Genomic DNA, 22,069 nt, shown 5'->3' with positions numbered 1-22,069 from the left:
CCATAATGCTCACCTACACTGCAGAGTGCATGAGTATCATGGAAAATGTAGTTCCAAAACATCTGGGGTGCCAAGGTTCACCATCACTGCTTTAGGTGATCTTTTAACCACTTTAAGACTGGAAGGATTTGCCCCCTTAATGACCAGGCCCTATTTTGCGATATGGCACTGCGTTACTTTAACGGACAATTGCGCGGTCCTGCAACGCTGTACCCAAACTAAATTTACGTCCTTTTTTCCCCACAATTAGAGCATCCTTTGGTGGTATTTGATCACCTGTGCGATTTTTATTTTTTGTGAAATAAAAAAAAAAAAAAAAAAGAAGAGCAACAATTTTTAAGAAAAAATATTTTTCACATTCTGCTTTATGACATGATATTTACCAGATTCAACCTCCAATAGTATATACAGTATATCTCTTCCATCTGTTTATTCTCAGAGTGGATTAGAAATTTTGCTCCCTAACCATATAGTTGGTATTTATATTTACCACCGCATATAGATATTTAAGAATAAATTACCTTTTTTGTTTTTAAACTTGTCATATTAACTAAATTATACACCACACTTTTTTTTTTTTTTTTTTTTTAGGTTATTAGCCGATCAAAATAATAAATGGGCCAACTAATCGATTATGAAAATAATCGTTAGTTGCAGCCCTAAATTCCACTTTGAGAGCCGGTTCACATTAGGGCGACTTGTCAGCCTGACAAGTGGCGCTCCCTCGCGGTCCATTGACCGCTACAGGACCCGTTCTAATAGGAGCGACACAAGTCACTCCGACTTAGAAAAAGTGTCCTGTACTATTTCGGGGCGACCTGGGAGCGACTTGCATAGACTTCCATTATGTGAAGTCCCTGCAAGTCGCTCCGAAGTCGTGGTGCATGGTAATGCACAAGTCGCCCCCGGAGTAGTAAGGAGTCGTGTCGCCTCAGTGTGAACCGATTCTTAGTGGTTTTTATTTTTTTTTGAATGCTTGCATTTCCATATTTGTTATTTATTTTTAAATATAAAGAGTTGTAAAATTAACCACTGGTAAAGGCCAATACTCACTTTGTAATCACTCTCATTCCCTGCTTAAAGCAGAATTAAAGTCTCCTTTTTTAAAAACTGCAAGCATACTGAATTTTTATTGCAGAGAAATCATGCAATGTCTTTTCTGTAACAAAACAAACCAACCTGCATGCTTGCAGTCTTTTTTAGAGTGCACACTGTGCTGCACAAGCACAGCTCAGTTTACATTTCGGCACAGATTCGGTGTGCTGGGATGACTGAACTCCTCCACATGCCAATGAGGATGGCCACAGCCTGGCCCCAAAAGAAGCAGAGTAGAAGATGCCAACAAGGAATTCCAGATGGTTGGAGAGGTAAGTATTGGGGACTTTATTCGGAACACAATAAAGGCCAACTCCACCTTTTACACCATGTTACACCCATATTTGGGGAAATCAATGTGTTTATGGCTAGCCTAAATATACTCCTGTCTTATGACTTGTAATAAAACTGTTCATGTAGCCAAGTTAAATGCAAAGTTTACTATTCTCAAATAAATGCATGCACATACTGTATATTTGCGGGGAAAACATGCATGTATACATTTTTTGAACATGGGCTTGCAAAGCATTGCAACTGACCATCAGTGGATTGCAAGTGCAGTGCCAGGTCCCTGCGGTTGGGTGTCAGGGAGTATTTGACAATGGCTGGAAATGCTGTATTGGTGTAACAAAACATAGTTACAGAGTTGGCAAAGTTAAATAAAGACACCAGTTCAAGCTAAATGTGTTTGCATGTGTGTTTATGTCACTACCACTCCATTTCCCATAACCCTGTACATTGAAGTTTGCAAAAAAAAAAAAAAAAACACATACAGGTGCATCAAAAAAAAAAAAATGTAAATATCAAAAAGGGTAATGTATTTCAGTAATTCAATTCAAAAAGTAAAACTCATATTATATAGATTAAATACATACAGAGTGATATATTTTAAGCATTTCTTTCTTTTAATTTTTAGAATCTTGGCTTACAGCTAGTGAAAAACCCAAAATTCATTATTTAAGAAAATTTTAATAACCAATAAAAAAAAAAAAAAAAAAAAAAAAAAAAAAAACACTCAATACCTGGTTGGGGGTCCTTTTGCATGCTAATTCCGTTGAGGATGTTATTTTTAAGGAAACGCGTTAGAGTATCATGAGTGCCTATCTTTTCTGAATGCTTCTTACCACCTGTGAAATTGTAAGTGTATTCCTTTATCTTCCAATAAATTGCCCATACGGTATTATGCTATGGTGTCCTTTTGGTCTATCCCTCTCCACAATCCCATGAGTGGGGACTCCTAGGCATTCCCGTGCAGACCGGTTTGGAAGAGATTCATCACCACCTGTGATCCAGAGACGCTGCTGAGGTTCCTGCCTATTCGGTACCGAGGACATCTACATATACAGCGTGTATGACCCATTTGCTGTACAGTACTTTGGGTCCATACCATCTGGTGAGCAAATCTCGATTCTTTTATTCCTTTGGTGTGGGATTTATTGTTTGTTGCAGTTATTTCACATGCTGGAGTCAACACCTTTTTCAAGTCACAGTTTACACTTTATGGACATTCTGGACTTTGATTTTTTGCATTTTGGTTTGATTGTTCACGTTTTACTTCGTGCACATTTACTCACACATTTTTAGCGCTGCACTATTTTCCTTAAAGCGGAGTTCCGGCCACAAAATCGACATAATCGATTTTGTGGCCATCCGCATGCTTTTCTTCACCTGAAAAGGAAATGGATAGCTACGATTTTTTTTTACTTACCTTGTTATTGTAGAAAAATATACTCACCTTTCTTCCACTTCCTACCTCGGTGGCCGCGGCCCGCGCCTGTCACTTCCGGTTTGCAATGATTCCTGGGAGCTGAACTTCATTGCTCCAAGGAATCAATGATGCGACGCCGCATTCCCTGCTGAACAGGCGCTGCACCGAAGTGACGAGAGGGGCCGGTGCAGGCGCATTCTGGGAGAAGAGGACGCAGAAGAGGATCGCGCTGGCTTCAGCTGCCCACATCAGAGATGGCAACGCTGGAGAAGAAAAATGTTAAAAGTATTTCTTCTTGCAGGTAAGTGCGAACCGGGACAGATCAGAGGCTATCCATTGTTGAATGTACTAGCCCTGACTGTCCCGGGGGTATTTTTATTGAAAATATTTTTTTGTGGCCGGAACTCCACTTTAATATTTTGATCACCATCACTGTCGGTTGGAGTGTTAGCAGCTTTATATTGTGTTTTTACTTTACAGATTAGTTTTAAGTTAGCGCAGTTTATTCACATATTTTTCTTTTGCATGAATTACTGCATTAATGCAGCGTGGCATGGAGGCGATCAGCCTGTGGCACTGCTAAGGTGTTATGGAAGCCCAGGTTGCTTTGGCTAGCGGCCTTCAGCTCATCTGCATTGTTGGGTCTGGTGTCTCTCACCTTCCTCTTGATAATACACCACAGATTCTCTATGGGGTTTAGGTAAGGCAAGTTTGCTGGCCAATCAAGCACAGTGATACCATGATCATTAAACCAGGTATTGGTACTTTTGGTAGCGTGGGCAGGTGTCAAGTCCTGCTGGAACTTAAACTCAGCATCTCCATAAAGCTGGCCAGCAGAGGGAAGCATCAAGTGCTCTAGGATTTCCTGATAGAGGGCTGCCCTCACTTTGGACTTGATAAAACACAGTGGACCAGCAGATGACATGGCTCCCCAAATCATCACTAAATTGTGGAAACTTCACACTGGACCTCATGCAACTTGGATTTTGTGCCTCTCCACTCTTCCTCCAGACTCTGGGACCTTGATTAAATTAAATGCAAAAAACACTTTCATCCGAAAAGAGGATTTTGGACCACTGAGCAACAGTCCGGTCCTTTTTCTCCTTAGCCCTGGTAAGACACTTGACGCTGTCTCTGTTTCAGGAGTGGCTCAACAAGGATTGCGACAGTTGTAACCCGTGTCCTGAATAGGTCTGTGTGTGGTGGCTCTTGAAGCACTGACACCAGCCATAGTCCACTCCTTGTGAATCCCCCAAATTCTTAAATGGCCTTTGTTTCACAAACCTCTCAAGGCTGTGGTTATCCCTGATGCTTGTGCACCTTTACCTACCACACTTTTTCCTTCCACTCAACTCTCCATTAATATGCTTGAATACGGCACTCTGAACAGCCAGCTTCTTTAGGAATGACCACTTGTGACTCTTCTGGACCAGTGTTTCTCAACTCCTGTCTTTAGGGCACACTAACAGGCCAGATTTTAAGTATTACTTTGCAGTATTCTAGTCTGCATCTCCCCAATCACTGAGCAGCAAATTATATCACCTGTGATATATTTCAGTTTTCCTGCAAACCTGGCCTGAAGTGTGCCCTGAGGCCTGGAGTTGAGAAACACTGTTCTGGACAACTGTCAAGTCATCAGTCTTCCCCATGATTGTGTAACCTACTGAACCAGATCGAGGAGACCATTTAAAGGCTCGAGAAACCTTTACAGGTGTTTTTGAGTTCATTAGCTGATTAGAGTGTGAAACCATAAGGCTCCTTTCACACTATCCGTCCGTCGGATGGATTCCGTTTTTCTCAGCGGGGGATCGATCCGCCGATCCCCCGCTGGGCAGCAGGATGACAGCTGTGTCTCCATGCTGTGTGCGGAGACACAGCTGTCAGTTCCCCATGCATCTCTATGGGGGAAAATCGGATGGGAACGGACCGTCTGTCCGTTCTCATCCGATCCGCTGGACGGATGGAAAATAGGGTTTCCATCCATCCAGATTTGACGGATCGGATGTCAGCGGACATGTCTCCGCTGCCCCATAGGAATGCATGGGGGGACCGTTCAGATCCACCAAAAAAAGCGGACAGGCGGATCTGAACGGTCCGCCTGTGTGAAAGGGGCCCAAGTCTACAATATTGAACTTTTTCATAATATATTCTAATTTTCTGAAATACTGAATTCTGGGTTTTCAGTTCGAGCTGTAAGCTATATTCATTAAAATTAAAAGAAAGAAAATGTATCACTCTGTGTATAATGAATCTATACAATATGAGTTTCACTTTTTGAATTGAATTACTGAAATCAATTACCTTTTTGATGATATTCTAATTTTAGATGCACCTGTATACATTTTACACTTTATCTACACTCTGACATCAACTGTGGAAAGGAGTTCCACATTCTTACTGCTCTAAAAGTAAATAACCTTTTACACAGTTTAACGAATATGTAAACCCAACATTTCATATTCCTGATATTTGCCTGCTGTACCACGTTCTTATATCAAAAAGTATCCTGTTCTCTTTGTAATGCTTCCTTTATTTAAAATCCCTGGTGTTCCTGCCAGTCACTCTGCTTTCCTATTAAAACTGAGCACACAAAGGCATGAGAGCACAGGGTGTCAGTTTTTTAGCTGTGCTTGGAGCTAATCCAATAATCAGGCTTGTGCTAACACCCCCTCCCACCACACAGCCATTCACATGGAAGTTCATGGTGCTGCAGTTTCTCCTCCCCTAGCTCCTGATGCAGATAAGAACACAGGGGATGTGATCACATATAAAACAGGGGGGGGGGGGGATTTTTAGTGTGTGTATATAAGAACACTTTGAAAACACAGCAGAGCCCAATGGGGAAACATATCATGCTGGATATCTTTACGGATATGGACTAGGTAAGGATGCCACACTGTTTGATGGAAATTAAAATGATTAACCTACAGAGGGCTGAATTCAAAGACAAAATCAAAGTGAAAAAATTATGCAGCAGGCTAGTCCATTTTTGCTGAAATTTCATTGTAGAAACTCAAAATGGTACTCAGTAGTTTGTATGGCCCCCCACGTGCTTGTATGCATGCCTGACAACATTGGGGCATACTCCTAATGAGACGATGGATAGTGTCCTGAGGTATTTCCACCCAGATCTGAACCAGGGCATCATTGAGCTCTTGCACAGACCGAGGTGCAACCTGCTGGCATTAGATGGACCGAAACAATGTCCCAGAGGTTTTCAATTGGATTTAGGTCAGAATTCAATGGAATCAATTCCTTCATCCTCCAGGAACTGGCTGCATACTCTCGCCACATGGGGCATTGTCATGCACCTGGAGGAACCCAGGACCCACTGCACCAGCGTAGGGTTTGACAATGGGTCCAAGGATTTCATCCCGATACTTAATGGAAGTCAGGGTACCATTGTCTAACCTTTGGTGGTCTGTGTGTCCCTCCATGGATATGCCTCCCCACACCATCACTGACCCACCACCAAACCGGTCATGCTGAACAATGCTACAGACAGCATACCATTCTCTATGGCTTCTCCAGACCCTTTCAGGTATGTCAGATGTGCTTAGGGTGAACCTGCTTTCAGAGGGTGCCAGTGGCAGACCTGACAATGGCAAATGCCAATCGAGCTCCACGTTGATGGGCAGTAAGCATAAGGCCCACTAGAGGATGTCGCTCCCTCAGGCCACCCTCATGAAGTCCGTTTCTGATTGTTTGGTCAGACATTTACACCAGTGGTCTGCTGGAGGCCATTTTGTAGGGCTCTGGCAGTGCTCATCCTGTTCCCCCTTGCACAAAGGAGCAGATACTGGTCCTGCTGATGGGTTAAGGATCTTTCTACGGCCCTGTCCAGCTCTTCTACAGTAACTGCCTGTCTCCTGGAATCTCCTTCTTCATGCTCTTGAGACTGTGTTGGGAGACACAGCAAACCTTCTGGCAACAGCACATATTGCAACCTCTATAGGGTCCGGGTATCGCCTCATGCTACCAGTAGTGACACTGACCCTAGCCAAATGCAAAACTTGTGAAAAACAGTCAGAAAAGAGGAGTAGTAAAAAAAAAAAAAAAAAAGTCAGTGGCCTCCACCTGTAAAACCATTTCCGTTTTGGGGGCCCTCTCATCGTTGCCCATTTAGTGCACCTTAATACCATTAACACCAAAGCAGCGGAAACTGATTAACAACCTCCTCTGCTACTTAACTGATGACCAAATCAATATCCCAGGCCCCATCAGAGTATCCCATTGACTTGATACTATACTCTGATTAAAAAGTGTCCCTTTAATTTTTTTGAGGTGTGTGCGCGCGTAATTATATATATATATATATATATATATATATATATATATATATATATATATATATATATATATATATATATATATATATATATAAAAATAAGGGCTGCGCATCTTCACTGGTCTCACGATTCGATTACGATTATAATGTGAACGATTATGGATGCATCACGATTACTGCCCACAGCCCCCATTTACATAACACAGCCCCCCCATTGACATAACACAGCCAGTTTACATTATACAGCAGCCTCCCCCCCCGCACTTCACAGGAAAGCCGGCTGCTAGTGCACTCAAAAGTTAAAACAAATCAGTGTCAGTGACTCAGTTTCAGGGACCCTTCCTGGTAAGGGTTAATGTAAACTTATGCCCGATTACCTTATTATCTCCCGATCTATTCATCCCTGTCAGTCTCGTGCACTCCGCAACTCCGGCCGGCGGGGAGGAGGAGATCGCCTGGCCAGAGGGCACGTGACTGACGGCCGAGGGCTATGTGAGATGATTACAGCCACACACACCTACACAGGTTGAACTGGATGGACTATTGTCTTTATTCAACCTCACCTACTATGTAACTATGAGACTGACGGAGATGAAATGGTCGGTGATAATAAGGTAATCAATAAAACATCAGTTTACATTAACCCTTACTAGGAAGGGTCCCTAAAATGGGGTCACTGACACTAATTTGTTTTAACTTTTGAGTGCACTGGCAGCCGGCAGGGCTGTCCTGGGAGAGGCGGGGGGTAGTCGGGATGACGTCATCCATGCGGCCGTTCCTCAGCATCGTATTCGAATCGTTTAAGGCCGCATCAAGATGCATCGATTATTTTCAAACACCCCTAATATATATATAATATATATATTGCCTTTCATTTCTGTATTAAACTGAATGGGTTGTTTTACCATGTGAGGGTTTACATATACTTTAAGATTGGACTGCGTCTCATCCAACTTCTTTCCAAAGAGACCTTAGGTTAAATAGTTTCCGGCTAATGCTAGAGTCACCATTTAAGGTGACTAGTTCCAAGATCCTATCATGCATGCATGATAGGGACCTTAGGGAACAAGGACTGATGTGAACATAGTATGTATTTGTGCTATGTAAAAGGTCCTCTCTATATAAAATATCCTGTAATGAATAGTTGAGGAAAAAAAAAAAAAAAACACGCACACACTCTTGCTATAGGATTTACCTACAATCCAGGGATTTCTCCCACTGTACTTTTATTTTTGCCACTGTCTTTAGGCTGATGGCCAGCATCATCCAACCTACTTCTTCTAAGCCTAGGTGGTCAATGACCCTCCACCCCCAAGCCTGTGACTGGATAGTGAAAGGAGGAGCAGCATAGCGATGCGCTTCATCTCTCTCTTCCAAACAGTATGCTTCTTGTCTACTGAGCTGCATTGATTTAAGTACTTTAAATGTGCCTAAAGTTCAGCTTTAAGAATACATAGTAAGAGTGGAATCTTCTGTTCCAAAAACACTAGCAACATTTCCAAGGACACCAAAACAAGTGTGTACTTTGAAAACCAGAGACACTTGGCAAATATGCATTTATAGCAGAATCCAGGAGAAAAATCGCCCAGAAAATGCTGCAGGGCTTCCTGCAAAAGGAAAATAATAATTTTATGCAACTCAGGCACATCTCACATTCAGGTCTACCTAGCAGACACATCGCAATCATCTACTGAATATTATGTGACATACCATAGTATTGCTTCTCAGCAAAGCCAGGGCAACATCGAATCCAGATCTCTCCCTTCAGTGCACTTACTTCAACAAAAGAGAAAAGCAGGTTGCTCCCATAGCCCTTTCTAGTTTTGCTTTTCTCTCATGTACAACAGGCACGATTTTAAAATTAAAAAAAATAATAAAATGCTACTGTGTCCATGTTATTAGAGTAAGCCATGCACAATACAGTAAGAATAACAATCATACCCAAAATAAAAAATTATCTAGAAAACCTTCTGAAGCAAATACAATTGCATCAGTGACCTTTTCTAAAAAGGTCAAGCAGCCCAATGTGGGTACCAATGCATACTCGGCTAAACAAGCCCTTTCATATTTAGCCATTTAACAAAAGGGCACACTTTTGCTAGTACTCATGAAAAATGCAGAGACACTCCATGGCCTTCTTCCACAGGGTGAAAACACTATTTGGACAACAGTGAATCACTGCAGTATTGTCACCCTGTAGAACTGTGTAGCTATACACACACACTGAGGAAGAGGGATTGCCACTAATCACTCTTCAGCAACAATCATCACAGTCTACATCTTCCAATGGATCGCCCTGTACCTGAAGGAATGGGCATAGGGGGCGGTCTTCGATATTGCTGTCCAGCAAGAGTGAGCACCCTCTGGGATGACATCACACCAGAAAATAAAATTTAAATAATGATAATAATAAAGTTGACTGGGGTATGCCTATATGGGTGAGAAGTACTTGGAAAGACTAAAATTATACCAGACCGGTGACTGAATTGACTGACCGGTTGAACTCTATTTTAACCACTTCCCGCCCGTCATTTGCAGAATGATGGCTGCGGGGTGGTTGTATTATCCTGACTGGGCATCACATGAGGTCCAGCAGGATAAGCCACTAGTGTGCGCCCCCGGGGGGGCGTGCAGCACGGCGATAGGTGATGTGGTGTGTTGATTCAACACTCCGCATCTCCGATCTAGGTAAAGAGCCTATGACGTGTCCAATCACAGCTGATCACATGGTAACCAGAAGTGCCGCATATCAGCTTTCCTCCATTCGCGATGACAAGACGCAGGTAGAGGAGAGCCAATCAGCGTCTCTCTTGACAGGGGGGGGGGGGGTCTGCGCTGATAATCAGCGCATTGAGTACCAGTGCAAACCCATCAGTAAAGCCCAACAGTGCCCATAAAGGATGCCAGTCAGTGCCGCACATTAGTGCCTCCTCATCAGTGAAGGGGAAATGAAAAAAAAAAAAAAACTTATAAAACACAAAAAGAAAAACTTTTTTTTGCTTTTTTTTTCTTCTAAAATTTAAGTCTTTTTTATTCGTAGTGCAAAAAACAAAACAAGCCAGTGGTGATAAAATACCACCAAAAGAAAGCTCTATTTGTGAGGGGGGGGGGGGCAAAAAACGCCATATAGGTACAGTGTGTTGCATGACCGCACAATTGTCATTCAAAGTGCTGAAAGCTGAAAATTGGCCTGGGCAGGACAGAGGTAAAAGTGCCAAGTATTGAAGTAGTTAAGGAAGCAATACTCAAAGTGATTGTAAAGTCTTTTTTTTTTTAAAATAACATACATGTTAAACTTACCTGCTTTGTGCAGTTGGCTTTGCACAGAGTGGCCCAGAGCCTCTTCTCGGGTCTATTTTCTGTGCTCCTGGCCCCTCCCTCCTGTTGAGTGCCCCCACAGCAAGTAGCTTGCTTTGGGGGGCAACCGAGCAGAGTCACAGCTCCCTGTGTCCATTCAGACACAGAGCCGCGACCCAGCCTCACCCCCTCTCTCTCCTGATTGGCTGACTGACAGCAGCAGGAGCCAATTGTGCCACACTGCTGCCTCAGCCAATGAGGAGGGGAGTTCTGGGCAGCTGGGAAACTCCGGCAACATCTCTGGAATCGAATAGAATGCATTAAGATTAAAAAAAAAAAAAAAAAAAAAAAAAAACCTTCTGCCTTTACAATCCCTGTGTCTACAGCCATGCCAAAAGTTTTCAGAATGACACAAATATAAATTTTCATAAAGTCTGCTGCTTCAGTGGTTTTAGATATTTTTGTCAGAGGCTACTATGGTATACTAAAGTATAATTACAAGCATTGTGTAAGTGCCAACGGCTTTTGTTGATAATTACATTAAGATTATGCAGAGTCAATATTTGCAGTGTTGACTCTTCTTTTTTCAAGACCTCAGCAATTCACCCTGGCATGCTGTCAATCAACTTCTGGGTCACATCCTGACTGATGGCAGCCTGTTCTTGCACAATCAATGCTTGGAGGTTGTCAGAATTTGTGGGCTTTTTTTTTTTTGGTCACCCTTTGGTCACCCGCCTCTTGAGGATTGACCACAAGTTCTCAATGGGATTTAGGTCTGGGGAGCTTTTTGGCCATGGACCCAAAACTTCGATATTTTGTTCCCCAAGCCACTTAGTTATCACTTTTTCCTTATGACAAGGTCCTCGCTCCATCATGCTGGAAAAGGCATTGTTCATCACCAAGCTGTTCCTGGATGGTTGGGAGAAGTTGCTCTGAGAATGTTTTTGTACCATTCTTTATGGCTGCGTTCTTAGCAAAATTGTGAGTGACTCCACTCCCTTGGCTTAGAAGCAACCCCACACAAATGAATGATCTCCGGATGCTTTACTGTTGGCAAGACACAGGACCGATGGTAACACTAATCTATTCTTCTCCAGACAGGTTTTTTTTCTAGATGCTCCAAACAATTGGAAAGAGGATTCATCAGAGAAAATGACTTTACCCCAGTCCTCAGCAGTCCAATTCCTGTACCTTTTGGAGAATATCAGTCTGTCCCTGATGTTTTTCCTGGAGAGAAGTGGCTTCTTTGCTGCCCTTCTTGACACCAGTTCATCTTTCAAAAGTCTTCGCCTCACTGTGTGTGCACAGTGCCTGCTGCCATTCCTGAGCAAGCTCTGCACTGGTGGTGCCCTGATCCATCAGCTGAATCAACTGTAGGAGACGTTCCTGGCGCTTGCTGGACTTTCTTGGGCGCCCTGAAGCCTTCTTCACAAATGCAGTGGAAATGTTTTTATAGGATTAAGTTATTTTCATAACAAACAGGGACTTTGCAATTAATTGCAATTCATCTGATCACTCATAACATTATGGAGTAAGGGCCAGTTTACACCACAAGCAGTCCAGTGCTTTATTAATTATTCTGCATAAAAAACGCATGGAAAGTAGGTTACATGGTTTCCAATGGCAAAGTTTACACCAGTGCTTGCAGTTCCAGTAAAAATGGAACTCACCCAAGCGCACCAAAAAAAAAAAAAAAAAAACACTGGAAAGCACATGTCCTTTTTTTTAGGTTAAGAAAAAAAATAAAAAGAGGGGGAAAAATGCACTGGTATGCATCAAAAACTGCACTGGAATGCATCAAAAACACGCATGCAGAAAAGCATCTGGAACGCTTCCGGACTGCGTTTCTAGGGTGTAAACTGTCTAAATGAAAATTGCCATCATAAAAACTGAGGCAGCAGGCTTTGTGAACATTATTATGCGTCATTCTCAAAACTTTTGGCCACGGCTTGAGACTGGAGGAACAGGCAGGTTTCTTTTTACTTGAATTCCCCACTCCAGAACTCTCCTTCACTCCATGTAGTCCCCGTCCATCCCTTGGGGCAATCATGTGCAATGCACAGCTGTTAACCTTGCAATGAATGTGGAGGGGGCAAGCATACAACTGGGGACAGCTTAAGCCCCGTACACACACACCAATTGTTGGCCGTAAATTTTCGGCCAAAGTCCGATCGGCCGATTGTCGGCTTGTTAGTATGATGCTTCCGACAACCGACTGCGACTTTTCAGCCAAACAAAATCTGGTGTGCAGGCTATAAAATTTTTGTTGGCCGTCAGCAGAACGGCCGATTGTTCGTCAGTCAGTACAGATTTCGGCAGACAAAAATGTGATGATCAAGACTGGGCATGCTCACAAGAAAAAACACTTGAGAAGTAGACCAGAACATGACATCACTTCTGCACTTGGTTGTTGTTGGCCGACAAAATTTGTGTGCAGTCTAGAGCACATTTCAACCAACACAACAACACTGGACAAAAGACGGCCGATCGGTCGGCCAACAATCGGTGCGTGTGTACGAGGCTTTAGAAAGGAGGCTGCAGGGACCCGGTTAGACATATAGAGGTAGCCCACTGGAGCACAGAATAATCCATAACCCAGTACCCCCAAGACTTCAACTGTAAATAAACCCTCCTAACCTTTACAGCCAAGGAAGCTGCCATCTTAGCCTCTGTTTGATCTGCAGTTGCCATGGTGCTGCACGTGTTATCAACTAGGACACCAGTCATTTGATGGTTTGGTTGAGAGTTTACTTAAAGCATTTGTTACCCTAACACTTCATATTACTGATTTTTTTCCTGCTGTACCATGTACTTGTATGAAAAAGTATCCTGTTCTCTTTATATTGCTTCCTTTATGTGAAATTTCTGGTGTTCCTGCCAGTCCCTCTGCTTTCCTGTTAAAAACTGACCACACTAAACAGGCGAACCACCATGGTCAGTTCTCTAGCTATGCTGGGAACTTGGTGTACTCTCTTCCAATGATCAGACTTGTGCTGACACCCCCCCGCTGCACAGCCATTTGTTGAGAAGATCAGTATACTGCTGCTTCTCCTTCCATAGCTCTTAAGCAGCTGAGAACAGAGGGAATGTGATCATTTAAAAAAATCATTAAAAAAATTCTTTTATATCTTTATACAAATGTTTTGCATTTATTTTTATTTTAAACTGAATGGGTTGTTTTACAAGATGGTCATTTGCAATAATTTTAAAGTAGAAGTTTACCTATAACTACTTGATAAAAAAAAAAAAAAAAATAGCAAGGAGCATACATTCCATATTAATAATTATGCTACCAAAATCAGTGTGTGCTGTAAATTGTCTCCAGCATTACTCCTGTTTCTTCTTGCTGAAGACTGCTATTTTATAAAGCAGAATGTTTCGAAAAAAACATTCCTAGAATGCTGTCACATTTGCTTGTGTCCTCAACCAAACTGTCAACCCATTAAAAAGGCTGATGGCATAACTGATCACATCATGTACAGAACCATGGCAGTTGCAGATCAAAGAGAAGCAGCTTCCTTGGCTGTAATGGATAAGGAAGGTGGAATTCCGCTAAAGGGCTGCCAGCAGATCGGCCTTTCCAAATTCGGCAGTGCCTAAAAATGGAAAGCAGCTGAGCATGAGCAGAGCAGGGTAAAATGGTGTATTACTAGATTTTAAATGGTATAGAGACTTTGTAATGTTTTACATAGCTATACCTGCAAAAGAGGCCGGCTTGACATGATCTAGCAGGACTTCATTTTCTGACTAAAGTTCCACTATAAGCACACTGAAAAAAATTGGGAAACAAAATAGGTCATGTTCATATCTGTGCACTTTTGCTGTGCCAAATGCCCCCCCCCCCCCCAGCACATCAAAAGCACAAGTAAAATAGTCCCCCATAAAGTATGTGTAAGCCCTAACCTTGTAAAACAGCCCATTCAATATAAAATAGAAGTGAGAGGTGAAACATTTGTGTATAGATAGAAAAAAACAAATGTGATCACATTCCCTGTGTTCTCAGCTGTATAAGAGTTGGGGGAGGAGAAGTAGCAGCACACTGAGCTTGCCAGTGAAAAGCTGTGCAGGAAGGGGTGTGTCAGCAGAAGTCTAATGATTGAAGAGCGCACTGAGTTCCTAGCATAGCGAGAACTAACCAGGCTGTGTTCTCCTGCTTCGTTTTTAATATGGAAGCAGAGGGACTGGCAGAAACACCAGAGATTTCACATGAAGAAAGCAATACAAAGAGAATACTTTCTCATACAAGTACATAGTGCGGCGGCCACATATCAGGAATATGAAATGTTGGGCTTACATACTCTTTAAACCAAAGTTTTTCACATTTGTAAACTAGAGCTGCATGATTCTGGATAAAAGGAGAATCGCTATTTTCTTGCTTAGAATAAAGATCACGATTCTCGTTGTAACATCTTTCACATTATACAAATAAATTGGGCTAACTTTACTATTTAAATGGGATTCGGTATCAGCGCTGCTACAACAAAAAGTGCTATACATATACGAATCAATAAGGCAACAATAAAAATTGATAATAAAATTGTTGTATGTTTGTGAATCAATAGCAATAAAGTGACATATGCATAAAAGAAATAAAGGTGCTGGGTGAAAGGTCCTGATAATACAACATCAAACTGTGGGAGTACAAAAGTTCAAAGAATTTCTTCTGTGCATCAAGGTGATGGTGCTTAAAGTCCAAAGAAGGTGGGCAACTCTGTGCCCCCACTCACCCGAACAATGAAGTGTTGTAGCATCAAGTGCTATGCAGGCACTGTGGGTAATAGAAGTTTTCTTTTCCCTTCTTCATAGTGGAACTGGATGTATGTCATGTACCAATGAGTGAACGTTGATTGCTTCCTTAGCTGTGAGACTCCCTGTATAGGATGTTATGAAATGGAGAAAGAGATCCTCATAGTATAAAACTGGTATTTTAATGAAATAGATGAATATCAAATACTTAGGCCCCGTTCACACTGGGGCGATCCGACCTGCCGGGGCGACCTCATAGGTCTCGGCGAGCTGCTCGCACCGCGACCTCGGTGCAGCGGGCACGGACTTCATAACATTGAAGTCTATGCAGGTCGCCCCAAAGAAGCTCCGGACCCTTTTTCTAAGTCGGAGCGACTTGTGTCGCTCCTATTAGAACGGGTCCATAGCTTCTCTATGGCGAGTGACCTACGGCAACCTGTCGCCCCAGTGTGAACGGGGGCTTACAGTTCAGTATCGGCAATACAGCAGGGGGAATAACATCTGACACTTGCGTTAATTGGAACGCATGCCGAAGCGGTGCAATACCAGAAGTTTTTTTTACATGCTGTATTGCCAATACTGAACTGTAAGTGTTTGGTATTTTATTTAAATACGGTAGATAAATATCAAACACTTACAGTTCAGTATTGGCAATACAGCATGTAAAAAAAACTTCTGGTATCGCACCGCTTCGGCATGCGTTCCAATTAAACGCAAGTGTCAGATATTATTCCCCCTGCTGTATTGCCGATACTGAACTGTAAGCCCCCGTTCACACTGGGGCGACCTGTCAGGCGACCTGGTCGCCTGACAGGTCGCTCGCCATAGAGAAGCTATGGACCCGTTCTAATAGGAGCGACACAAGTCGCTCCGACTTAGAAGAAGGGTCCGGAGCTTCTTTGGGGCGACCCGGAGCGACCTGCATAGACTTCAATGTTATTAAGTCCGTGCCCGCTGCACCGAGGTCGCGGTGCGAGCAGCTCGCCGAGACCTATGAGGTCGCCCGGGCAGGTCGGATCGTCCCAGCGTGAACGGGGCCTAAGTGTTTGATATTCATCTATTTCATTAAAATGCCAGTTTTACACTATGAGGATCTCTTTCTCCATTTCATAACATCCTATACAGGGAGTCTCACAGCTAAGGAAGCAATCAACGTTCACTCATTGGTACATGACATACATCCAGTTCCACTATGAAGAAGGGAAAAGAAAACTTTTATTGCCCACAGTGCCTGCATAGCACTTGATGCTACAACACTTCATTGTTCGGGTGAGTGGGGGCACAGAGTTGCCCACCTTCTTTGGACTTTAAGCACCATCACCTTGATGCACAGAAGAAATTCTTTGAACTTTTGTACTCCCACAGTTTGATATTTGTATTATCAGGACCTTTCACCCAGCACCTTTATTTCTTTTATGCATATGTCACTTTATTGCTATTGATTCACAAACTTATAATAATTTTATTATCAATTCTTACTATTAACTTATTAATAGATTTGTATATGTATAGCACCTTTTGATGTAGCAGCGCTGATACCCAATACCACTTAATCTAAGGCCCCTTTGACACTTGTGCAACTTGTCCTGCAATTTGGGACTGCAAAAATCGCATGACAAGTCCTTCTCCATTATGTCCAATGAGCACCATTCCTATCTGTGTGACTTGAAGTTGCACCAACTTCAAAGTAGTCCCTGCACTACTTTAGCCCAATTTTAATGAGTTTTAAGGTCCTAAGACATAAGCATTGCTTCCAGCCCAGTCAAAATCACGGTAAAATCGTGCAATTTTTAAGTCGCACACGTGTGAAAGGGGCCTAAAAGGAACTTACAAGGCTCATGTGAGCGAAACATGTTGCTATAGCAACAGGATGACCTCAGACGCGTGCCTCTTCTTCCGACTCCTCCCCCTGATGCCCGGAGCCCAAGCAAGGTGAAGGACGTCATCATCCAGCGCAGTAACAGGTGAACAGTGACCGGACTGCAGCGTCCCACGGCCGAAGTACATCCATCCCAGTCACTCGGCTAGATTGCCCCCCCCCCTTCTCCATCAAGCGGCATTCAACAACCGCCCCCCCCCCCCTTCACCGGAGAGAACACCCTTCTGCCATCTACTCCATACGGCTCCAGTGCAGACACCATCGTGGAGGACAGATCAAGACTTCCCCATCCCCTGCATTATTGCAGTAGTGGAACTTTTTTATAGATCTGGCTTACTTTGTTTTATCACTTTGGATTCACAATAAAAACTTTAAATTTTTATGAACGAGTCTCCTAGTGCTCATTGGTTAGGGCACTGCTAGTGGACATCAACTTTGGGTAGCTTGCTCCTGTCAGCGCTTTCTTTCCAACTGTGTGGCTAAAAGGAACTTGCCCTGACTATCAGCAGCAGCTAATTTGTATCAATTATTAATTTTGCTAATTTCACATACACAGTTTACTCCTAAGCGCAGGATACCCTTACAACATTTAACTTTAATATTTGTTTTTTTTTTTTGTTTTATTCAAGTGTATTTTCCCCCAAAAAATAGCATTTGAAAGATGGTTGGGCAAATACAGTGTGGCGTAGAATATTGCAACGATTGCCATTTTATTCTCTAGGGCAGTGATGGCGAACCTTGGCACCCCAGATGTTTTGGAACTACATTTCCCATGATGCTCAACTTACACTGCAGAGTGCATGAACATCATGGGAAATGTAGTTCCAAATATCTGGGGTGCCAAGGTTCACCATCACTGCTCTAGGGTCTCTGCTAAATATATATATGTTTGGGGGGGATCTAAGTAATTTTCTAGAAAAAAATCTGGATTTTAACTTTTAAGCAACAAGTGTCAGAAAAAGGCTTCGTCTTTAAGTGGTTAAACTGCTCTCATTTGCTGACCGAAGTTAATCCCTTTGATCTCTAAGGGCAGGTTCACACTGGTGCGATGGAAGACATCGCATGTGATTTGCGCCGCACTGCTGTGTACAAATTGTATGGCTGAATTTGCATTGCATTCGGCCCAAAGTCGTGCAGGACCCTGGAAATGGATCGCATGGGTGTTCACACCTATGAGATCCGATTCCTGTCCAAATTGACAGTTCACGCTGCGATATGCAAACTAATCTGGGGGCGTCAATAACTTTGTACTGACACTCCCAGCAGTTCACATAAGGCAGTGTGAACTGCAGGAACTTGCAGGGTTCCCGCATCGCACCAGTGTGAACTGGCCCTTAACAAACCATAGGATACAATGTTTCTTTTCATCTGTCAGCAATGTTGTGATAAACCTTGCCAGCGGCTTTTTTTTTTCTTTTTGACAACTGCTCTGCACTTGTTACATGAATTGTGGAAATGCTGGATTGTTGAGAGAGATAGAGATAGAGAGAGAGAGTGTGTCTAAAGTGCACTGCACTTTTAAAGTGCTGCTTGCTGCGTCTTCAGTACGTTGTGTGAAAATGCAACAAAACATACCTTCAATTATTGCCAATGGAAATTCACCTTCCCTTATAGTCAATAGAAAGGTACCCTACGTCACAATCAAAAGGCATCGAAAATGCATTGCATTTTATTTTTTTTTTAGTGTACTGAGACATGTTCATTTTTCACAGGTGACCAAAAATGCAGATCACATTTAACGCACAGATGGAAACGTGCACTTAAGGCTCCGTTCACATGTAGGCGTTTTGGGGAGTTTTTCTGCTCTAGGATCAGCTCTCCCAAACGCCCAACAAGACAAATCCTATTCATTTCAATGGTCCCTGTTCAAATCTGAGCGTTTTGACGCCGTGAGCAAAACGCCCAACGCTCAAAAAAGTACATGAGCTTCTGTTTGGGCAGACTACAGGCGTTTTCCATTGGTCTCTAGTCAATCTAAAAACGCCTGTAATAGCAACGCCAAGATGAGAACGTAGCCTAAACGCAGGCACCACAAGGATTGTTTTTTTCCCAGCTCAAAGTCTAGCATTAAAGTGTTACTTAACCAGGAGCCTGCATTCACTATATCTGGTCTCCCACAGTACACAGAACATGGAAATGTAAATATATTAGTAAACAAACTGCTAAATACCTTTTCTCACCAGCAGTATATAGCAGTCTTGTGACTTCTATCAGTGTCTGGTTAAAGCTTGGAAAAAGGAGTTTTCAAGTCTGCTCTGAATGTCCTATGAGGCTGCAGGACCCCTGACCCTCTGTCTGGACAGTGCTGATTGGCCCTGTGCTGATCACATGCACTCTCCCAAGAAAAAAAAAAAAAAAACTCTCAATACACACCAAACTGATCATGTGCAGCCTGTCCCCTTCATTTAATATTAGGAAATGAGTTAGTGACAGTGGAAGAAGGTGAAGATCAAAGAGGACAGGATCAAACAGCCTTTTTACACAATGTGGAGGATTAACCCCTTAGGTTCCACAGTGAGTAGAACAAGCATGCTTTACTGCCTATACAGACTGATTTTACTGTTGAGGGTTTAGTAACACTTTAAAGTGATATTAAGTCCCCGTTCACATCGGGGTAAATTGACGTGCCAAATCGTAGTCTAATGCTGGCAAAAGCACCGTCCAAATTGGTGCAGAGCCGCACCGATTTCTAAAAGTAGTTTCTGCACTACTTTTGGTGACTTCGGGGGCAATTTCAATAGACATCTGTGCATGAACCCACACAGATGCATTTCAAATCGCCCCCAAACGCACAGTAAAATGCGGTTTGAAATGGTGGGAGTTCAGCTGAATTTGTACAATTTCAAACCCGCCTACAATGTGAGCGAAGGCTTAGGCTAAGTTCACATGTAGGCGTTTTTCTGCTCTTGTATCAGCCCAAAAAAACGCACAACAATACAAATCCTATTCATTTCAATGGCCCTTGTTCACATCTGAGCGTTTTGACTTTTTAAACAAAACGCCCAAAAAAGTACATAAGCTTCTTTTTGGGCAGACTACAGGTGTTTTTATTTTTTTCCGTTGGTCATTTGTCAACCTAAAATCGCCTGTAAAATCACCTGTAAAAACGCCTGTAATTAGCAACGCCAAGATGTGAACGTAGCCTTAGAGTCGGTTCAGGCGGCACGACTCCTTACTACTTCGGGGGCGACTTGTGCATTACATTGCACCACGACTTCGGAGCGACTTGCAGGGACTTCACATAATGGAAGTCTATGCAAGTCGCTCCGAGGTCGCCCCAAAGTAGTCCAGGACCCTTTTTCTAAGTCGGAGTGACTTGTGTCGCTACTATTAGAACGGGTCCTGTACTACTCAATGGACCGCAAGGGAGCGCCACTTGTCAGGCTGACAAGTCGCCTGACAAGTCGCGCTAGTCTTGACAGGCTCTTAAGGCAAGTAAGAAAAAAAAAAAAAAAGAAGAAAATCTAAACAAACATGTCATACAGAACAGCCCGGATCCTCCTCATCTCCTGGCCCCTCCCTAGTGTCCATTCACACAGGGTATAGATCTGCCACGCCCCTACTCTCCCCTCATTGGCTGTGACACTATGGCTACCCCTGCTGTCTCAGCCGATGAGGAATGAGAGACGAGGCTCTGGTGCATATCGCTGAATCACCATGGAACTTAGGTAAGTTTAGGGGGGGCTCCGCTGCACACAGGTTTTTTTTATTTTACATTCCTACATAAAAGGCAAAAATCCTTGAGTGCCGGGTCACACATATGCGATGACTGACATTGCAGAGCAGTGCGATGTGAATCACATGCGATGTCTGTGCGTTGCGAATTCAGATTGTATGGCAGAATTGGCATCGCATTTGGACCAAAGTCGCACAGGACCTTTTTTTAGGTCTGCGCCTAAATTGGATCACATGGGTGTTCACACTTATGTGATCCGTTTCATGTCCAAATTGACAGTTCGCACTGCGATATGCAAACTGATCTGGGGGTGTCGTTATCTTTGTATTGACACCCCCAGCGATTCGCATACGGCAGTGTGAACCGCCTGCGAGTCGAGTGCGATGCGGGAACCCGCAGTGGATTCGCAGGGTCCTGCATCACATATGTGTGATCCGGCACTAAGTCTTCCAAGCACTTTAATGATGAGCTATGTAACAGTGACATAAAGAGATTTTGCTGTTCCAGGGCCCAATCACACCTCATATGAAGATAACCCAACATGCATTGCAGGTGATAAAAGGAACCCCAGGCAGCCCTGGTAGGGTCAGACACTGGCAGGCAGACCTGTGTGAGAAGCCAGTGAATGAAGCTGAGCCTTGCAGCATCCTCTGCCCTTTCCCCTCCTCCCCCCCTCCAGCATCCTCCAGGCTCCCTGTGCAGTACAATGGCCGGGCAGCTCAGCACTCTCCTTCCACACACAGCCCTGTATGGGAGGGCCGTGCCCACCGAGCGGCCCTGCTGGCACAGCACTGGAATACCGGGATTAATGGGTGAGGAGGGAGCGGGCTGGAAGATGCTGAATTGTAAGTATCCCCCGTGCAGCTCTATTACCCTTCCAGCGCCCGAACACGGCCCCTCGTTCCCTTCTTGTGGCGCCTGCGTGACCAAGCTGCGCCGAACCAACCTCCCGTGTCTCCGGTGCCGTGTCCTCCCGAGCGGCAGAGGTGGTGAATCTTCACAATAGGGGAGGAGCTACGCTTCAGCCCGGGGCGGACGCAACGGCTCCGACCAACAGAAGAGCCGCATTCCAATGCGCGCACGGGGGGCGTGGTCCCTCACAAGAACAAAAAAAAGCCAAGTCGCCAGTCGGCTGTGAAAGGAAGGATCGGATTGGACGGCGCGTCCGGAAATTGCCGAAGACAGCCGAGGAGCCACGGAGAGAGCCGAAGTCAGCTGCTGGACCGTCCGATGTTGGGAGGAAACGAAACGAGGGGATTGGATCGTTTCCTTTATATGAATGGAAACATGAGATCATCCTGGAGAGGATTCCAGTCACCGCAGAGCCACGTCTGGAGATCCGTTCAAATAAAAACAGTGCAAATATTTGACATGAAAACT

General features: G+C 43.7%; 1 protein-coding gene across 2 annotated transcripts in view; it reads right to left on the bottom strand.

The window, feature by feature from the left end:
* Positions 1 to 21,686, bottom strand: part of SPATS2 (spermatogenesis associated serine rich 2) — a 198,628-nt gene extending 176,942 nt beyond the window's left edge. The window contains exon 1 of one of the 2 annotated variants that reach the window (XM_082248454.1): positions 21,563 to 21,686. The gene's annotated coding sequence lies outside the window, so the exon portion shown is untranslated. The remainder of the gene's footprint in view (positions 1 to 21,562) is intronic. The other variant, XM_082248453.1, reaches the window with a different exon arrangement.
* Positions 21,687 to 22,069: the final 383 nt, after the last annotated feature.

The sequence above is a fragment of the Pelophylax lessonae genome (genome assembly GCF_965119305.1).
Source record: "Pelophylax lessonae genome assembly, chromosome: 2".
Classification (NCBI taxonomy): domain Eukaryota; kingdom Metazoa; phylum Chordata; class Amphibia; order Anura; family Ranidae; genus Pelophylax; species Pelophylax lessonae.
This window is presented reverse-complemented; position numbering and strand designations above follow the sequence as displayed.